Here is a 15,858-nt window from a genome sequence, read left to right on the forward strand (position 1 = left end):
GGTGCTAAAATATTTGAAATGCAATGGTAATCTTTGGGAAAAATCTAAATTTTTTAAATGTCATGCTCAAATTATACATTTAATAAATAAATAAATTCATTTAGTAGAAGTTGCATTCAGGGAGATTATTATTTGATCCATTTTTTTTTTGTATAAATTACTATTGAAATTACATCAGGATTTTTAAGAAAAAAAAAAACATTACACTTTTCGTATTTGGAAAAAATATTCTGAATGAATGGAACAACGGAGTTCTACTGGATTCTCATTTGATCCATTTTCGATCTTTGGTTTGTTCCAAATTATGATAGAAATCACACACACACACGTTTGATCTTTTGTTTGTTTTCCATAGCATTATGTGCTATTGACATAATGCAACACTCACACACACACACACACACACATAAGTCACACACACACACCTGTGTCATACACACACACACACACACACACACACACACACACACACACACACACACACACACACACACACACACACACACACAAACTAAATTTGATCACAATTTGCAAACAATAATCACAATACAATTAAACAGTAAAAGAAAAGATAAATAGATAAGTAGAATAGATAAATAGATAATTAGATAAATACACAGAAAAAAAAAGAAAATTAGAAATTCTGAAGAAAATAAAGACGAATCACAAAATGGTCCAGTAGAATCCTAGTGAATTCTTAGAATTCTTATTTGACCCATTTTTATCTTTAGATTGGTTGCAAATAAAGACAGAAATTGCATTAGGATATTTTTAATGAGAGGTTAAGCACATTAAAATCACCTTAAAAATCAAAATCTAAAAATCCTATCAAAAACATAAATATATGTACATACATACGTACATATTTTTTTCACTATTATGATGGCTGCAGTGCCTCACTTTCACCATTATAATGCATGCTCTGACTAAGCCGCTGTATTTATGGCTGGCGTCAGTGCTCGTTGTGTATAGGAATTAATGTTGAGCTTTTAGGAGTACAGGGCAGGTTCCAGTAATGCCATTAGAAGATGAACACTTCTTAATAGGAGCTCAAGCATGAAGCTTTTGCTGACAAGACACTATGGTCTAACATAACTCACTGAACCTGAACACGGGCATTAGAAAAACAATGGTACAATCTAAAAGCTTGGCATAGATGCTTGTAAAAGAGCAAAGATTTCCTTTTCAAATTTAATTTAAACAAATCCATGCCTCTCTTTTCATTTCATGAGTTTAAACCAGGTGTTCTTCCGAATATTGATTCGGTGCACTCCAATTACAAACGGCAAAATTTGGATTTGTCCATCAGTGCTGCAGTATTCATTCACAGCAAGCAAAACATCATATGGGCCATTACTATGAAGGAATAGTCTGACAAAGCGATCCCTCAATGTATACAAACACAGCACTTGAACAGAAATGAAACCTGATATAAGGCAGCTGGTCCTCTATCTAATACATAAGCACTCTTGAGGCCAAACACGGCCCTGCTCTTTGAGTCGTCAGACTCGACAGAAGTGCTCTCCCTGTCTCTCCCTCCCTTTTAATGAGGTGTGATGAATCGACTTTTTAATGATAAAAACACAGTGGAATGTACTGACGACATTACTTTTACAACAACAAACAAAGTTCAGGGATCCGGGATGGGCTTCAATTGATCGGAGGAAATGACTAATTATTTCTGATTAGCCAAGGATTCATCCATTTTCCATTGACGTTTATACGTTACACAGTTAACTTACACATAAAATAACCATCATTAGGCCCAGGTGGAATCTGTAGACTGTACTGTACTTTTTCTGTGCTGGAAACATTTGTATAAATATTAAATGGATTTACAAATCTCTGCACTTCACTCTTATTAGAAGCAGACCGCAACATCAAAGAAAACCCAGAGTTATTATTTAAATTATTAGCTATTAATTACATTTCATTCTTAAAGAACTGTTACATTTTAATCTTTTTATTCTTGAATTTTAAGTTTTGGTGCTAGTCTTCTTGATATTCTTTCCAACTAGGTCCCCGAAGAAAAAGCTGAACAGTAACAGATAACTGTTTCCTGATTTCCTGTCCACAAAAGCCAACGGTAGCTTAGATGACTGTAAATGTCCTACAGGGCCCTCTGTTGGACAAGACACATTACTGCGCAAACCTTTTGGGAAGTATCAGTGTTTATGATGTATTTGGTTTGCAATAAAGTACAGTGACTCATGCAGTTTTAGTATTAGTGCTGTAGCTACACTGTTATATTGGCAAAAAGCATCTTTCTGAGACTGGTCATCTTTGTAGGTCTGATTCTTGTCTGAATTCAGTGAGGAGTGCTCTGTAAGTTTGGGGTGGGGTCTCTTTTTGCCCAAACTTGAAAAGACATTCTGAAGCTCTTACAGTAGTAAGAAGCTTTGTCATTACTCAGATTTCCTTCGCAAGTGAGTATCCATTATTCTTGCTCAATAATTTATTTATATATGTATTGATTGATTGGTCGATTTATTTGTTATTTAAATATCTGCCAATGATGCTTTAGTCCTAAAATGTGAAATGCTGCATGTATGCTTGTCTTTGAGGTTGGTTTGAATATGTAGACTTGTAAGGCAGGCTTCCGCATAACTGCAAATATTGCAAATTGCAAAATATCTAGAGCATTTAACCCAAAGTACGTCTCTTCAATGAACATTCCAAAATGCAAATTCTGTCATTTACACACGTTCATTTTGTTCCAAATTAAAGTGATTTTTATTGTGCAGAAAAAAAAAATTACTAAAGGTTTGGAACAACATGAAGGTTAATTAATTTTTAAATAATTTGCATTTTTGGGTGAATATTTCCTTTTTACTGTTAACAATCAATGTGCTGTTCTCAAAACATGCTTGCTTGATTATTACTTGAAAAGCTCTTCATTTACTCTTTGTTTATTCTCTTTTTTGTTGCATATCTGCTGCCTTTCCACAAGTGGTTTGGACCACAGAGGCACCAGCATTTTACCTCTCATGGAACCAAACTTCATCTGTACCCATTTTGTCTGTAACACGTATGTTCATATTTACACATCCAATCTGTCATTCCCAGCTTAAAATACTTAATAGTCATTCTGCAGTATTTTCAGAATGTCATTTTTTTCACGACATACAGTGGGGTACAAAAGTCTGAGAACACTTTAATTTTGCATGTTTTGATCATTTAACACACTTTAATTACACATTACTGTCTGTTATCAGCAAACAGTCTAAACTGAGTTGAATTTCAGAATTTCTTTGACTTTATTTGTACCTATTTGATTTGACGACAAATTAGGGTTGCATGAACTCTTTGCATGATTGGTTATATGGTTGCATGATTTGAGGTGATCCAAAGGGCATTTTGAGCTTCAGTGGAAATATAAAAAAATCTGACCATCTGTACAGAGTCACATGATCAATGTCACAAATGTACTTACTTGACTAGTGACCTAGAAATAGTGCAGAATCAGAAGTATTTCTTATTTATTTTACACCATAATTGTTCTTTTTGGATTTATAAAAATCCCAAAACTTTATTTAGAGGTATAAATGTTTTTTTTTTTTTTTTTGGACCACACTGTATGTTGTGTGTATAACAGGGGCATGAGATTAAAATCATGAGCAGCAATGCTAATTAGTTTTATCATTTGTTTTCAGAATGGATCAATTATATGCTATATTGCATATGTGCTATTATTATCATGGTGTTTTTGTTTTATTGCTTTCATGGATTCTCTAAGAGATGCAGGCAAAACTGTAAAACAGGTAAAATATTATTATAATAATTACAATGATTAACTTCCTTTTTAACACAGAAAATAGTAACTGCTATTTTGAACAGGTGAAGTCACACTGGAGGCGGGCAACAACAGTGGACCAGAAAACATAAAGGCAAGTAAAGTAGAGTAATAGCAAAAAGAGGGCTTTATCTTCAAAGATACTCATATGAGTAAGATTCTGTAGAACTGAGCGGTTCTCTTGTGTTTAGGATGAGCGCCACTCATCGTCAGCAGAACAAGAAAACACCAGTGTCAGGATGAGCTCTGTCTACCAGAGCCTGATCCCCTCTGCTACTGAGAGACAGTAAAAATATTATATACCTAATAAATACTAAACTCCAGACATTTATGAGAATTTTGAGTGATGGTATAATCACTGTAATGCATAGACTGGCAAACTTAATATAAAGTGTCTTTACCTACTATGTACTTACCTATAATCATTTAATACAGTGCACTTATTGTGTACATGTTTTCACGTTGTTTCACATGTTGCATGTTTTTTTTTATTTATTTTTTTACTTTTTTTTACTTTGTTTTTTACTTGTATTTAAAAATACTCACCATGTAATTACCCAACCTTAACGCACACCATAACCAAAAACTTAACCCACCCTTAAACTATAAGTTAGATTAACCCACCCTTAAACCTAACCAAACCTATCCCTAACCTTTAAACAAATTTTATCAAAATAAACTGCCATATAAAATAATAATTCACATCACTAATAAATATCAAAATAAACTGCCATATAAAATCCAATAATGTGCCTTCCTGTGTGTGTTTAAAGTCATTTTAGATTTAGAGTATACTTTATTGTCCTTTTCAGGAAATTTGTTTTGGACTCACAGCTGCAGTAATACATCTGCCCTTGATAAAACACAGTGCCACAATGACAACACATGACAAACTGGCTATATATATATATATATATATATATATAATATATATATCCATATATAGGGCAATATATCGCATCAATTATTGCAACCACACCTTGCTATTTAAAATACCAATAAATACAGGTAAAAATTAATTTGTAATGATTGATCTTGGGACTCTATAACGTTTCCCTGATGGCAAAAGTTGATACATTGGAAATAAAAACATGGCTAGGATCACTCACTATTGTTTGGCAGTCCCTCCTCCCAGTCTCTATCCAACTGTACACAATAAGCACAAAGGAGAAATTTTAAAAGTTTGATGAAACCTCTCCAACGATCCTTGGATTTGTGTATGATATGCACTAGAAAGATTATGCTTAATTCTTAGCTGTTTCAAGATTTTAAGATGAGATGTAAGGTTTGTACCCTGATCACTCTGAATGATCTTAGGAATGCCAAAGATTGACAAAACTGCGACAAAGCTCTTACATTTGAATGTGATGTAATTGTGCGCAATGGATAGGCAGAAGGGAAACATGTAGCCAGAAACATGACCGTAAGCAGATATTTGCATCCCAACTTTGAACATGGTAGAGGACCCACGCATGTTCAAAGGGATCACAACCTGCTGAAATCGGATGCAATGGAGCCAGTTTCTATTTTTTTATTTGTTTTACTAGTTATTTGACAAGTGTGACATTTCTTAATGTAAGCTGAAACATTGAAACAAATATCATAAAACCTGATCATAGGTTTTCCGAACACCAGGATGACCAAATTTGTCATGGGCAACTTCTAAAACCGTAGGACGAAACTTTGTAGGAACAACCACTTGAACAATAGGATCACCAACAAAATGGTGGCCATGAGGACTCCACTTCCTCAGCAAGAGTCCGTCCTGCACAAAGTAACCTCTGGAAGCATCAGGTACCTCATTGTCAGAAAGAGCAGTAGTAAACAATTCAGCCAGTGAAGAATCTAAACATTGTTCTCTACTCAAATAATCTGTGGAGACAAAATAAAAAAAACAGATCAGACAAATCAGGTATAGAAAGAGAAACAGTTGCCAGTTGACACGCCTTTATTTTTATCTGTATGTTCACGCTCAGCATTTTTAGACATAGCTCAAGTTGCGACAGCCACAGGGTCTCCTTTTGTAACTTCCTGAAGCAACTCCCCATCAGATCAAACCAGGAGATGAAGACACATTGGGCCAAACCTGGTCTCTAAAATAAGATGAACACCCTCAATTGGTAAAACAGGACACACTCCTACCACTACTTCACCAGTCACTAAATCAGGGTGAAGCTTAACCTTATGTAAAGGAAGTGTTAGTGTATTCAAACCTATTCCTCTAACTAACACACTATCACCAGTTTCAGATTGTGAGGAAAATGGCAAAATGGACTCTAAAATAAAAGAATCCACAGCTCCTGTGTCACACAAAATTTTAATAGGAATTTCCACAGCTCCATCCAATAAAGAAACTCAACCTTTTGTAATGAAAGGAGCATAAGTGGACAAACAGTCATTAGGAAGTATGAAAAAGATTGTTTGTTTTCTGCTGTGTTTTGTTGTTTCTGTTGTTGTGTAATCCGCAGCCAGTGTTGCCAGATTGGGCGGGTTCCCGCCCAAATGGGCTTCTTTTGGTAACGTCAGACCGGAAATAAATGCATTGGGCGGGTTGATAAAATTTGGGCTGCTTTTTGATACAACTGGTGGGTGTTTCAGTTTCTGCACTTGTAATTTATTTAAAATAAATAAAATATTTCAGTGTGAAAGGCACACGGGACAGATGACGGAATGTATCATTTGCACATGCTTTTTAAACTGTGAGACTGCTTTCTGTGAGCTCGCCCAAAGCTAGAGCTACATCTGAGAGTGCACAACTACAGAATGAAGTTGTGTTGCACCTTATTGCATGTAAATGGCCAAATACATACAAAATTGGCAAAATGCACGTCTTGAGTATTCACATAAACAGTCGGTTTATACTAAACATTGTCAGTATAGGCTATTAAGTGAATGTAAACAGTTGAGAAACAAAACTTATGTGTAACAGTTAGATCCATGCATGAAGTCTTAAAGAGACAGCAACCTAAATAAACCTGCTGCTGTCTGTCACTAATGTTTATTTATACATTAAAGACTAACCAGTGTTATTTTAAAGTTAAATAGATTATTCAGTTTCTGTGGTATTTCTGTACCTTAATATTACTGTTATACCTACCTGAAAAACTTAAAGCACAGTTCATTTTATTTGTATCTTGTTATTGTATTTGTTTGTGCCATTGCTTGTCATTTATATATTCTTATTTTATTACTGACAGTTTACTTGTCTTTTTTAGTTAAAATTAATTCAATTCAGAGTTTGAAATCAAAGTTCTTTTTAAGCACGATCTCACAATATGGATTGTACTGCACTTGTGGAAGAACTGACAATAAAGCAGACTTGACTTGATTTGACTTAAGTGAATGCATGAAAGTGTAATGACTGTATGTCATGTTGGATGTATGAAGTAAAACAAGGTTAAACCGAAAACCAAACAAAACCAAGCCCAGAGTGCAGCTCTCTCATGGCCAGTTGTCGTATTGCTTTTTAAAAAGCCCAACAGGAGGTCAACAACAGGTGTCCTCAATGAACCCATCCAAGAGCAATCAGTCAGGAGGGTGGAACCAATCACGTAACTCGGCACAGGGAAAACCTCACAAAAGGCATGGTCATCACTAATGATGTAATGATTCACTCAACTCACGATTGGATTGGATTGGATTCACGATTTTGACTACACCATACTAAAATTGAAATATAACACAGATTTATTCATTTATTTATTTATTTACAAAATGAGATTTAAGACAAATTATACATTAAATGCGTATTGCTTGGACAAAATGCTGCACATTTCTTTGTGAAATTGAAATATAACACTATAATAATATACTAATATAGCACTTGTATATTTTTGCTCTTTTGTTGGTTTTGATTGCTTCTATTGTCTTCATTTGTAAGTCGCTTCAGATAAAAGTGCCTGCATAATAACAAAATTTTAATATAATGTAAAGCAGAATGGTTTGACTTCAGTTTTGTGAAACTATACATAATTTTTTTTGCATGAAACAGAAACAGCAGACGAGCTGAACGAGACACAGATTCACTCTCTGCCAGCAGGTGGCACTTAAAGCATTTCCTTGGTTTCCGCTGTAAACAAAGCAACGCTGCACTTATAAACTTTAATATGTATTGTACAGAGTCAAGATGAAAAGAAAAAATACCATCTAAACTTTTCTAAAGACAGTAAGCTCCCCTCAGACATACTGTCAGGGTTATGGACCGGTCTGTATGTGTTTTTGCTCCCTGTGACACAGTTTCTGTCTCCCGTTGATTATGTTAATTTGATTCCAGGTGTGTCTAGTTCTTCCCCAATTTTCCTGTGTTTAAAAGCCCTAGTCCTTTCAGTCAGTGTTTGTCGGTTCTAAACGTCTATCCATGTTTTCCTGTGTCTCCTATGTTCCCTGTGTGATTGGATTATTAAAGACTGTTGTTTTGAAGAACTCCTCTCTTCCTCGTTCCAGTGCCACTCCTGTCCCAGCCCCCCATCTCACACGAGCCAGCGCCTAATCCCACCGCGATCAACGAGCCAGCGTACCATTTTCCCGCCGCGATCCGCGAGCCAGAGCAAAACCAAGCGACTGAGCAGAGGAGCCCAACCCGTCAGACCAGGTGCGAGAGCCGGCTTCAGAGCCCACCACGAGGAAGAAAGCCATGGACGGTGTGAGCACAGAGAGGAGCTCTGCCCCCTGCATCGCAGCTGAGGGTGAGCTGAGTATGGTGCAGCGTTGGTGACAAAACGAAGAGGGAAGGGCTCCAGCCCCCAAATCCAATTCAGAGCGCCCTCCAGTGCCCGCTCCTCAAAAATGCCCCCCCTCCTACTTGCTCCAGCCTCCTCCACCGCTGTCGTATGGCAGCCCATCTGCTCGCTCTCAGCCCACCATTATTATGGTGCAAGCCCCGCAGGACTGCCATCCTCCAGTGTCACCGCGGTCGGAGTATCCCTCACATCCGCCAGCTCCACCTTGGTCCTCAGTCGCTGTGCCCTGGATCCTCGGATTTCCCTTGGTTTGTTGGCTCTCCGTTTCCACCTCGGGCCCCTCCACCACCCGGCGGGCCCTTCCTCCACCTGCTCTGCCGCCGTTGGTGGGCCCCCTGGAGTCGGCGGCCATCCCTCCTCCATGGCTCCTCCCACCATCGGCTCCACCGTGGGCCGATGTTACGGCTGTGGCCTGGGTCCTGCTGTGCTCCTGCTTCGGGGCCCTCCTGTCTCCTCCCTCCTTCGTTGCCCCCCTGGTCTCTGTCTGCTGGCCTCCTCCAGGATATCCGTTTCCTCCGGAGCCCAGTTTCTGTCTCACGTTGATTGTGTTAATTTGATTCCAGGTGTGTCTAGTTCTTCCCCAATTATCCTGTGTTTAAAAGCCCTAGTCCTTTCAGTCAGTGTTTGTCGTTTCTAAAAGTTTATCCATGTGTTCCTGTGTCTCCTACATTCCCTGTGTGATTAGATTATTAAAGACTGTGGTTTTGAAGAACTCCTTGTTTCCTTGTTCCTTACTCGCCAAGTGAATTCTGACATACATTTATATAAACTTCTACCCCTAATTGAATCACGATTTGTTTAGCATCTCAACTGATTTGAATTGTCACATATTTGAATTGATTTTCAACCGGCTCACAGTTAATCATTACATAGTTGTCACACACCTGTTCAATGATATTATAATAATTGAATACTGGACTGTAATCACCTAGTCTTTTTGGGTCCACTGTAATTTCCTTAGTTTCTGAAACATTTACAATAAGATGATTTGTGTTACACGGCTGCACAAAATTCTCTATTTCAGACTGATAAGCCGATATATCCTGATCTTTTTCTAACAGACTTAATACTACAGTGTCATCAGAATATTTGATAATATAGTTATTCTTATTTCTACTTGAACAATCATTTGTATATAAAGTGAACAAAATGGGAGAACATATGCAACCTTGAGGGGCACCAATACTAATAGATTTAATATCAGAAAGTGTATTGTTTACTTTTACTTATTGAGTATGATTTGTTAAGAAAGAAAAAAACCACTTAATAATAAAATGGTTAACATTACTCCTTACAAGCTACAAGCCAGGAGTAACTGTGGCTGAAGTGTGTTAAAAGCTAAGCTAAAATCTACAAAAAGTAGTCGTGCATATGCATTAGAGGTTTCTAAATGTTGAAGAGTCAGATGTGTAACAGTGTTAACAACATCAACAGTCCCCCTCCCCTCCCTAAAAGCAAACTGTAATGGATCTAATAGTGTATTTACATTACATTTCAGTCTGGACACCACATATTTCTCTAGGCATTTCATAATTATAGATGTTATAGCAATTGGTCTGAAGTCATTGTTATCAACAGCACCCGATTTTTTAGAAACAAATGTAATGGGGAAGTCGTGGCCTAATGGCTAGAGAGTTTGACTCCTAACCCAAAGGCTGTGGGTTTGAGTCTCGGGCCGGTAATACCACAACTGAGGTGCCCTTGAGCAAGGTACCGGACCCCCAACTGTTCCCTGGGCGCCGCAGCATAAATGGCTGCCCACTGCTCCGGGTGTGTGTGTGTGTGTGTGTGTGTGTACGCGTGCACGCACTTTGGATGGGTTAAATGCAGAGCACAAATTCTGAGTAAGGGTCACCATACTTGGCTGTACTGTATGTCACTTCACTCACTTAATAATAGTATTTTTCCACAACGAGGGGACCATATGATTGTCTAGAGATTGCTGGAAGATTGGACACCATGCTGGAGTTAACTCTTTTGCACACTGCCGCAGTAGGTAAGCTGAGATATCATCTGGCCAAGTCGGATTTGATGAAATAGTGAGGTGACGTCTCGAGGGTCCACAAGTAATCTAGCTTCCGCAACACATTCAACAGTTTGTAGAATGACATTCACATTCTTTAACAGGGTCATCATTATCAAACCATATAAAAAAAGTCATTCAACTCATTTGCTTTCTTAAAATCATCAGCTGTAGTGAAATGTTGTTTTTTAGAATCCATTTTAGAAATGGTTCTCAGAGAGTTCCACAGTTTTTAGTTATTCAAGGATGAGAAGTTTTGTTCAGTGTTGTCCTTTTTATGTTTCCAAACTTCCCATAATTATTCAGTTACTTTTGGATAACTTTTAACTTGACCTGCTTCTTTTTCATGAAAGCTGCTTTTTTCCTGTTGATGCAAGCTTTCACTTCTTTCGTTATATGGGGCTTATTATTAGGAAACACAGTATGCATAATAAAAAAATAAAATAAAATAATGGTTTTGATACTGCTTAACTTCCTCTCACCTACATTCTGCATTTCATCCTTATTTGTTCAATGTAATATAGTCAACTTGATAAAAAATAAACATACAATAGGTACATGAAAAAAAAAGTTTTCTAATCATTTTACTGTAAAAGTAATGCTGTAATCTGTCCAATTTTCACCAAACTGAACATGCCAAATTAAAGTGACAAAACACAGACAGCTCAAAGACAGTGTTGTTCTGAAGAGCATTACCTGAGCGCTGATAGCGAGCTGTACTGTGACGACAATCAACCAGGAAGTTGGGTCTCGAGAAACGCCGACGCACTTCTAAAGAGAGCGCAGCCATCACGCTCCCCATAATAGACTGCTACAGAAACCACACCAGATTCGTTACAAACGTCAACCACAATGATCATAAACCAGCTTTTCTCCAAGAAAGCAGATGACTACTTCTCTCTCTGTGTGTGTGTGTGTCAAAAAGCACATTGGGCAGTCTGTTTGGTGACTATGGGTCAAACATTCAGATACAGATACATGTGAGGGAGAAAGACACTTCAAAGATCAAGTGCTACGATGACCTTTCACTTAAAACACAACACGCACTCTCTCTCTCCTGTGGCCTATGTTTGAAATTTTTTCTTTCCTCACAGAGGTGAAAATATTAATATGAGTATATGAATAAAACAGATATGCTTCAAGGCCCCTGTGTCGAGCACAGACCAAAGCATCTTTAAAAAGTGCATAGGCTGTTTTTTAGAGCCAGTTACATAAGTAAGTATGTACAATTTAGGACAGGGCTCTTTAACAGTGCTACTGCTGGGGGCCTGTTGATTATTGTTTGAATTAATTATTTTATCAATCCACAAATTCGTTATATTTATTTATGACAAATTAAATGTGTAGTTTAATAGTTTTGTGTATTTTAAATATAATTGATTAAATACATAAAATTCAATAGTATCCATGTTTTCTGAAAGAAGTCTCTTATGTTCACCAAGGTGGGTAAAAATGCAGCAAAAACAGTAATGCTGTATAATAATTCTACAATTCAAAATTAATTTTCTATTTAATTTTAATAATTTTCTGAATATATTTTAAAATGTAATTGATTGCTGTGATGGCAATTACTCCAATCAAGTTTGTATTATCTATGTACCATTATAGTTTTATTGATATTTTGAATTAGCTTTTATTATATTTTCAGTTTTCTTTTTTTAATTTTAGTTGAGGTTTAAATAATTTGTTGTGTGTTTTTCTTTATTATTATTTGATTTTTTTTTAAACTAATATTATTTGTTTGGTTTTCTATTTTGTATTACTGTTTAGGTTTATTATATTTATTTCAGTTTTAGTTTTAGTTCAGTATTTTTTTCACTTCCAGTTTTTATTTATTTCCTACTTTTCACCTTAAACTTATTTCACTCAGTTGTCAAGGCAACATTTTCATCTAATATTTATATTTTATTTGATTGATTGATATTTTATTTTATTTCAGCTGTTTCAAACCAAAATGAAATTATAGTTAACTTTTAGTTAACAATAATAATCCTGCTCCAGTCTTCAATGTCACATCATCCTTCAGAAATCATTCTAAAATGTTCATTTCAACAGATTAATTATGTTGAAAACAGTTGTGCTGTAAAATTTTCCTGGAAACTCTGATACATTTTTCAAGGTTGTTGAATAGAAAGTTCAAAAGAACAGCATAGAAAAAGAACAGCATATAGTATAGAAATATTTGCAACGTTCTAAAGGTCTTTATTTTCACTTCTGATCCACTGAGTGCAGCTTTGCTGAATAACTTAATGTCTTAATATACAAATAAATAAATAAATAAAATTCTTAATGAGCCCAAGCTTTTTCAGTTCTTGGTGTCAGTAGTGTGTAGTGTAATGGACTGCTCTGTCCACTGTGAGGCACTAGTGCATCAGTGACTCTTGTGATACTTTCACAGTCACATATAATGTCCTGGTTGTTGACCTGGCTGAAGGCCACTGAAACATGAGACAACAGATTGAGTCGATCTGACTATTTAAGGGACATATAAATGCTTAGTTAGCAAGACTTATGATCATATTCTGTTGCTTAATCTGAACTTCCCTACTGACGCTGCAATTACTTTTCCTGTCACACAGAAAAAAATAAATAAAAAATGCCTGTTTACCTGCAAGCTGTCAAGAGAATATATCAAACAGATATTAACAGATATATTGAAAATCTATTTATTTTAACACCATTATAGAATCAAGCAGATTCTTTCTGAGATTGTCCAAGACTCTATTATCATTCCATTTTGGAGGATTACACTGTGAACCGTTGAAACCAGACTCTTTTTTATTCAAACATGAAAAGCCTTTTAAAAAAGCTATTTTATTTTTGTTTATTCGATTTCCAACCAAATACTCTTCATATTTCGAGTCTCATGGATTAGACCTATGCAGAGCTCAAGGACACCAACTTGGAAGATTTATAAAATGTGGCTAACATTTTCTGCTGAAGGGTTTTTCTGCTAGTTTTTGAAACTTAAGGTCTATAATAATTAGGCCCAATAGCATTCAGCTACATTTGAACACATTCTGCCTTGTTTGAAACTATCCCACAGTGTTTCAACCCAAAATCAAAACAGAAATGGCTAGATTCTGCCAGGGCCTGGAAATGATTCATTCTCTCCTGACCCCAGAGTTCACATCTCTATATGAATATATGAATGTGCAAATGGAATTGAAATAGACTCGGTCTCTCTGTCTCGATCTGTAGTGTAAATTAGCACACACAGTGAAGAACATTTTAAGACCATCATGTTTAGCTAACAGACCAAGAGGTGCACACAGATTTGAATTAACTGGCTGCTACTGGGCGTTTGGAAAGCTGAGGGCAGATCTCACAGGAGAGACACAAAAAGAGAAAAATGTGACTTAGGTGGAGAATTAATAAGAGAGACAAAAAATGGCAAAGTTGAGAGGGCTTAACCATTTTACATGTGGGATAACATGGCGTTTTGGAGCTTGAAAGTCATAGTTGCCATCTGTTTTCATTGGAAAAGAGCAGTGTGAACATGCTGCCAAATATAACTGTTCATGTTCCACAGAAGAAAGAAAGGAACAGGTTTGGAACCACTTGAGGGTGAGTAAGTCTCAGTGGTACCAAAGGAAAAGACAGGACAAAGTGAACATCTGTCCTTTGACCAGCAGTGACACAGGACAATGTCTTGGTACTTGGGCTCCTGTTACACACACAAACATAGTCACAATGACAGCGTAACACTGCAACAACACAGCATAACTGCCAGAGACTGTTTTACACTGAATCAGTGTCCTGTAGAAGAACGGATCTGCACAATCGCACCATCAGCAAATAAAAACATCACAGAGGACAGTTATCGACCTGCCTGTCCATAAATAATGTCTTAATTTCTTCATTACTTATATTTACTGCTATTTACCATTTTAACTGTAAAAACTGTTTTAAAAATTGTCAGTTTACAGAAAATATATTTTCAATGTTTTTCAGCATAATTTCATGTAAAACTATGTAATGTATACATTTATAATTTGTTCATAAAAAAAGGAAACCAGAAATACAGATTTAACATTGTCTCAGTTCTGTTATGGAGAACTATTTGATATTAGTTATTTTATCTCCCAAACAACATAAAACTTCCCTTATGCAGAAACTTCATAAAGTGCAGTATAAGAGAATGTGGTGTTCAATAATTTTAAAAGAATGGAGAGATACAGAACAAAGAAGTAAAGCACAACAAGTACCTTGGGCAAAAGAGCCGGTGACCAAGCCGAAAAAGCAGCGTAGCATACTGGCCAACTCCTTCTGACACTCATTCTTACAGTCCTTCACAGCATCCATGTCTTCAGTAATGTGTCTCGAATGTCTCAACTGCTGACCGAACAGTCTCTGTTAAACTACTCTATCTCATACAACGAAAAAAGTCAAACAAACAAAAAAAATCAAACAAACCACCACAAAAACACATACTCTCTAAAAACTTCAAAAACACTCTGACACTTACTTTTTCCTCAAACTTCCTCCTCAGTTAGGAGAGTGTTTCAAGATCACAGATTTTAGTCAGTTAAGATCAAATTCATGATGGAATATTTATGAATATTCAGATGAAGAGTTTTCTTTAGGCTGCTGTGATTGTCAAATTAGTCTTATTCTTTTTCAAAGAATGGACAAAACCATACTGACATCCTAAGATCCAGAGCTGTAGGGTTTTGCTGCTCAGTGCAGAAAAGTCTCAATGTGACCCAATGTAGAACACACTGCTGATTTGTGATCTGGATAACATTACACCTCCCAATCCAGACGTGGACAGTAATCCAAACCAGACAGCTAGTGAGGTCCTCAGAATCCTGACAGAGTTCTGCTGTATATATCTGAACATATCCTGACTGCTAAGGAATTAAAGCTATGAACAGGAAGTAGCACTGATCGGAGAGCGAGAGAGAGAGAGAGAGAGAGAGAGCGAGAGAGAGAGAGAGAGAAAGAGAGAGTAGAATACTCAAGTTTCAAAGGATGCACTACAGTATGCTGCACAGTCACAAAACATCAAATAATCTCTTAATTAATAGGAATAATTCACCAAAAAATGTACACCCTCAGGTCGTCCAAGATGTAGATGTGTTAGTTTCTTCATTGGAACAGATTTGGAGAAATTTAGCATTACATCACTTGCTCATCAATAGATCCTCTGCAGTGAATGGATGCCGTCAAAATAAGTGTCCAAACAGCTGAGAAAAACATCACAAGTAATCCACACAATGGTGCTTGATCTGTGCATATTTCTCTCCTGATTCAGATGAAAGCCATATTATGGATATAATCTATAAATGTCTAAATGATGG

General features: G+C 36.6%; 1 protein-coding gene and 1 long non-coding RNA gene across 2 annotated transcripts in view; one reads left to right on the forward strand and one right to left on the reverse strand.

Annotated features, from left to right (window-relative positions):
• LOC109070172 (calsenilin-like) overlaps window positions 1-15,858 on the reverse strand; it is a 48,661-nt gene that overhangs the window by 10,762 nt on the left and 22,041 nt on the right. The gene's annotated exons all lie outside the window — the stretch shown is intronic.
• On the forward strand, window positions 1,831-4,075 carry LOC109070194. Its single transcript, XR_006160670.1, has 4 exons — window positions 1,831-2,426; window positions 2,951-3,028; window positions 3,654-3,761; window positions 3,838-4,075. It is a non-coding gene; the product is annotated as an uncharacterized LOC109070194 (long non-coding RNA).

The sequence above is a fragment of the Cyprinus carpio genome, chromosome A8, assembly GCF_018340385.1.
Source record: "Cyprinus carpio isolate SPL01 chromosome A8, ASM1834038v1, whole genome shotgun sequence".
Lineage (NCBI taxonomy): Eukaryota > Metazoa > Chordata > Actinopteri > Cypriniformes > Cyprinidae > Cyprinus > Cyprinus carpio.